The following is a 6679-nucleotide window of genomic DNA, read 5'->3' on the forward strand; positions in this document are numbered from 1 at the left end:
TTTGTTATTATTAAATTTATATATCGGTTGAAACCATACTATTATAGGTTGAAATCATGCTATTATTATTATTATTATTATTATTATTATTATTATTATTATTATTATTATTATTATTATTATTATTATTATTATTATTATTATTATTATTATTATTATTATTATAAATATATATATAATTGAAAAATGAAAGCAGACCAAACAAAGGATAATGGATTATTAGATACTCACGTGTATAATGGTTTCAGCTTAATAAAGAACTTTGAGAAACAAACTAAATCTTGTTGTCCTTAATCCCTATGCCTTCAAGCTACCTTTCTTCTTCTTTCGCCGGCCTCGATTATCCGTCTCTCCTCAATTATCTCCACTTTTCGGCGCCTTAAATTTTCTTTTCATTGGATGACTATTTTTTCTATCTAAGAATGCAACACATATTAAAATTTCTCTCAACCTCTAAGAATTCAAACAATCGGTTTGTATTCCTAGATTTGTGATTTAACTTTAGAAAAATGATATAGTTATTGTTCATCTTCCTTATTCATCCCTCTTATTTAGGATTTTCTATATATAAACAAGACTGATTTAGTTCTTCTGATGTACTCATTCCTTCAACAAAATCGTGTAGTCTTCATTATTGCACATTTCACATTTGTTATTCGTTCTGATTATTCCTCTTTCTTTTCCTCATCTATCATTTGATTTGATTAGCCATTGAGTTGTTTTGACCGTAATCTGTGTGGTTAAACATTGCAATTTGTTTGTTTCTCAATTTGGTTTATTTATTTGAATAATGAAGTTTTAATATTTAATCCATTGTCTCAAACCCTATTTTACTTATTATCCTATTTGAGAACTTTTCTATTTTTTTTTTTTTTTGGACTGAAACTCTTCTCGTTGTTATGTACTATGTCACATGTTCTTTGCATTATGTTTTTGAAATAAATTTTTCTATTAAAGTAGTTTAGTTATTATCTTTGATTCATTATCTACTTTGTATGTTTTGCATTGGTAGTATAAACAATTTGGTTTCTCTTCTAGTATATAGTTTAGAAACTAAATGCATCATATTTTTGCTCCTATGTGTCTCTTCAGTTTTAAAAGTTTCTTTCTAATGGTTGTGTTCGAGACTTTACTTGTGCTATTAACTTAATAATTATGAATTGTCTTGTGCTATTAACTTAATAATTATGTTTTTAATCTTTTTTACTTAAAAGATACAAGATTGTGGTTGATTGAGGGTATTGTTTGGTTTAGGGATTTTTAAGTGTTTTGTGATGGCTTACCATTGTTTATTGCTTATGCACTCAGATATGGTGAACTATGTATCTTTTGGGAATCAAAAGCTGCAATATTTGTACTGAAGTGGGGGTTATTGGGTGCAGGGTTGTTATTCTGGTTTTACATCTTTTAAAGTTCTACAACCTTGACACAAGGATTATAAAAGTGGTTGTTGAAAAATGATGTGTTGATCCAGAATTGAATTTATTTTGGATGTTTAATTAAGTTGCAGTGGTGAATGCAGATTGCTTTCAATTGGGTATGGCATTTTTGTGCTATGGTGGTTCCTTAATTTTGATCCATTTATGTTGTTAGTTGCTAAAGGAAATTGCGTGTTTTGCATTAAGTCCATTTGTGTTAGTTGCATAACAAGAAGTGGTTGTTGTTATTAGTGGAATCGTTGGAACATAGAGTGAATTTAAAAATTGTTTAAGTCCCATGTTGGATTTTTATTTATTTATTGAGTAGTTTTCAACTATATAAATACTAAAGTCTCACATTGGATAGAAAATATATGTGGGTTTGCTTCCATCACTATATAATGAGTTTTAAACTATTTTAAAAAGCATATCAAAGTTGGATGCATTTCCCAACTTTCACTTTTCTCTCTTTTCTATTTTGCTCGACTTATTTTTGAGCCATTTCTCCCTTACTTTTTGTCCCTTCAATATTTATGAGCAGTTTTGTACAGTTGTGCTTTTGATTATTTTAGAGCGATTGTTATGTCGTAGTCTGTTTTGTAGAGCGGTTGTTATGTCGTAACCTCTTTGATTTTTAGAGAGATTTTGTACTGTAGTCCTATCGATTTTTGAGTGGTCCTAATATCACTATCATTTTAGAGTAGTTTTTATGTTGTAGTTCTGTCAATTTTTTTGTGATCCTAATACCACTATGAGCGGTTTGTGTGTCGTAGTCTTTTGTAGCGGTTTTTGTGTCGTAGACTTTTAGAGCGATTTTTTGTGTCGTAGTCCTTTTGAATTGTAAATGGTCATAGTACCATATTGAGAGTGACTTTAATCGTCATATTGCGAGTGACTTTAACCCCCATACAGTGAAACATCTTAAATATAGCGACCTAGTTTGCGACTCAATCCAGTAATATCTTCAGTGACATAAATTGTGATTTTTAAATAGTTTTTCGAAACTCAAAAATAACAATTTTAAAACGTTTTCTTTTTGCCATGTCAACCGAAGAGATTACTATATTTGGTTATGTTGCATTTCATTTCAATAAACTGTTTTAGTTTGAAGTAAACAGAAAAGGATAAGAAAGCTGAAGAATTAATCCATGGGAGAATAAGGATAAGAAAACTGATAATCTGTATAACTACTACAGTTCCAACAATACTGCTAGAAATGTTTGAGATGCTTTGAATAAGTATGTTGTGAGCTACTACCCAGAATATCAGATGACCATTGTCAGATCCGTGGAGGCTCACTCTGGTAAAATTCAGAAGATAACTCACGAGACCATCTATTTAGTACATCACTCATGTCATATTTAAATTAAATATTGAATTCATATACCTCCTTCTATTTGAATGTTGAAATCAATAAAATGTCTTTTTCTACTTACATGTTGTGTGATTTTAATTTTTGACATGCTAGATTATGTGAGTGAACACATCTGATTTCTAACTTAAGTAACTTAGGTTTAATTCCAAAATTATTTTTAAATGATTTTGAAAAATGTAATTTTTGTAGTCAAGATAAAATAACAAAAAGTTCACATAAATTTGTAGTTAGAGAATATGAATGTTTAAATTTTTTACACTTTGATATATGTGAACTTGATGAGACATTAACAAACAAAAAAGTGGAAAAAAAAAATGAACTTGATGGTATCGTGTCTCTCATGTATTGAGTTTTTTATTTTTTTTAATAATAATTTTAGATTATTACAAATGATAAGTGATTAGTTTTGAGTGTGCTATTATAGATGAGATGTAAAATAATCATGTGATACTTTTGTATTCCATTTTTATTTAGAAAAAATGATTGAATATTTTTGGGTACATTTAAATTTTAAATGTCATAATAATATAGTTTTATGTTGGCGTCGTTATCTTTTTTTTCTCTTGACTTCATATTGTTCTACTTCATATTTTATATAAGTTGTTGCATTGGATGCAATTTTTAATTCTTTAAATGATTTTTATGTAAAAATCTTATGTCAAATTTAAAACTAGCTGAGATAAAGTGTAGATTTTTTTTATTTTTTTTTAATTTGATTAAACACAGAAGTTATCCCGTGCGTGCAAAAGTTTTAAAATCTTGTCAATTAGTCTCATTAAGGTGCCAAAGGAAGGTATACCGATTAAGATGCCATTTGAGTCTGTGGATAATGAAAATCATCTTAATTTAAACATCTATACATCATAATATTTTAAACATTATGGCAAATTTGCCATTTGACCGTCATTGAGACTATATTTTTTTTATGTTAAACTTCTATTAATAGTAACTAATCTATTTGTTAACAATAAAAGAAAAAGAAGAAGAGAAACAACCACTCTAGAGTTTCATAACATAGAGTGAACCAAATTTACGTTAAAAGGGTTATAATGAGTATATATATAAAAGAATAGAATTGTCTAAAATACCCTTACTACTAATATATAATAATATTATCTAACATCTCCCCTCAAATTCACGATGCATTAACATGGAGCATCGAAAGTTTGTCAACTAAAAAACGGAAACGTTTAATGGAATGCCATCATGTGAGTAAACAAATCAGCAATCTGTAAAGAAGAAGAAACAAACGGTAGAGTAATGGTTCCATGTTGAAGATGATGACAATCAATCTCAATGTGTTTGGTGCGTTCATGAAAGACCGAGTTGTGAGCAATTTGAATAGCACTCTTGTTATCGCAGTGCATCGGAGTTGGCTCAGAAAGAGAGATACCCATATCAGACAAAAGCCAATGCAACCAAATTATTTCAGCGGTAGTGGATGCCATATCACGATACTCAGCTTCTGTAGAGGAGCGAGAGACAATGTCTTGTTTCTTACTCTTCCAAGAAATAAGAGAGTCTCCAAGAAAGATACAGAACCCTGTGGTGGATTTACGATCTGTGGTGTCACCAGCCCAATCAGCACCAGAATAAGCTCGTAACTCTAATGAGGATGACGATGGAAAGAGAAGACTTTCAAATTGAGTTCCTCGAAGATAACGAAGAATCCAAATAAATGTTGCCCAATGTATTGTAGTGGGAGAGACACCAAACTGACTAACAACATGAACAACATAAGCAATGTTGGGTCTGGTAATCGTAAGATACACTAAGCTGCCAACCAAAGTACGATACAAAGTGGAATATGGTAAAGGAACACCATCCGAGGGAGCATATTTCACATTCAACTCAAGAGGAGTATATGCTGCTCTAGTATCAGAAAGACGAGCCTGATCAAGAATGTTGGCAATGTACTTGGATTGAGAAAGAAGGTAACCTCTAGGAGAGTATGCAACTTCAATCCCCAAGAAATAGCGAAGAGTTCCCAAGCCCTTCATCTCAAACTGTTTGGCTAACTGCAATTTTAACTCATTGATTCCACTAACATCATCACCTGTAATAATCATATCATCAACATATAGAGAAAGTATAATGCGACCATGAGTGGTGGACCTTATAAACAATGCAGAATCATGTTCACTAGAGCGAAAACCAAGAGAAGTGATCACAGTAGAGAATTTCTCAAACCAAGCTCGAGGAGCCTGTTTAAGACCATACAGAGCCTTTTTTAACTTACATACTTCCCCTGGATCATGAGAAACTCCTTGTGGAGGGACCATATAGACTTCTTCATGAAGCTCACCATTTAAAAAGGTATTTTTGACATCCATTTGGGAAATATGCCATTGACGAATAGATGCAACTGCAATAAGAGTACGAATAGTGGCCATCTTGGCTACAGGAGCAAAAGTTTCTTCATAATCCATACCATATTGTTGAGAGAAACCCTTAGCAACAAGACGTGCTTTGTAGCGCTCAACTGACCCATCAGACTTAGTTTTGATCTTGTATACCCAACGAGACCCAATAGCACATTTTCCAGGAGGAAGAGGTACTAATTCCCTAGTGTTGGTTTTGTGCAATGCAGATAGTTCTTCTGTCATAGCCCGCTGCCAAAGAGGATCAAAAACAGCCTCTTTATAGGAAGAGGGCTCAGAAAAACTGTGAATAGAGGTTAAGAAAGGAACAAACGAAGTTGAGTAAGTTGAATAAACAAAATTAGGTAACTGAGTAGACTTACGTTGACTAGAGGAGTAACGAGGAGGATCACTAATTGCAGGAGGTGGTTGAACAACCGGGGGGGCAAAAGGGATGTCATCATGTGGAGTATTAGTATTTGTCCTGCAACTCTCAACATTACAATCACCGAAAGCATAATCATTAGGACCAAACGGATCAATATGGGTTAGTTCAGAACTCTTAGTAATTTGAGAATTAGAGGAAATAGAGTAAAAAGGGATGTGCTCAAGAAAAACAACATTACGAGATACATAAAGTTTTCCTACATGAGGATCATAACAACGATAACCTTTTTGACCATCCCCATAACCAAGAAAAATACACAACGCTGAACGAGAAGACAACTTACTGCGCTCTACTTGAGGGCGAAGAACAAAACAAGTAGAACAAAAAACTTTCAAAGAATGGTAATCATGGGTAGAAGCATACAATTTATCAAAGGGAGACAAACCTGATATGATAGAGGATGGAATTCTATTAATAGCATGAACAGCAGTAAGAACTGCTTCTCCCCAAAACTCACTAGGAACTGAAGCGGATAACAAAAGGGAACGAGCAGTCTCTATAATATGACGATGTATCCTTTCAGCAACTCCATTTTGTTAAGGAGTATCAGTATAAGATGTTTGGTGGAGGGTGCCATCATAAGCAAGTAATTCAAAAAAAATCATTAGAGGTATATTCACCACCTAAATCACAACGAAAACACTTTATAACATAATTATGTTGAGTTTTGACCATTGCACGAAACATATGATAAATGTCAAAAAATTCAGACCGATTTTTCATAAGATAAACCCAACAATAACGAGTGTAATCATCAATAAACGAAACATAATATCTAGATCCACTTTTGGTGAGAACCGGTGATGGACCCCAAACATGAGAGTGAACTAAATCAAAGGGCGCATATGAAAGAGAAACACTTTTACTAAACGGTAAAGTTGGAAGTTTAGCAAGTTTACAACCACAACAATCTGAGATATCATAGGTTTGTAACTTTTCTAAGGCTCCAATAGAAGCCAAATATTTAAATCTAGAAGCAGAAACATGTCCAAGGCGAGAATGTCATAGATAAAAACTAGAAGATAAGGAATTCAAGCGAAAACTAGATAAGAAGTCAGCAGTAGTTGTTGAGGCTGCA

Source organism: Cicer arietinum, chromosome 3, assembly GCF_000331145.2.
Source record: "Cicer arietinum cultivar CDC Frontier isolate Library 1 chromosome 3, Cicar.CDCFrontier_v2.0, whole genome shotgun sequence".
Classification (NCBI taxonomy): Eukaryota; Viridiplantae; Streptophyta; class Magnoliopsida; order Fabales; family Fabaceae; genus Cicer; species Cicer arietinum.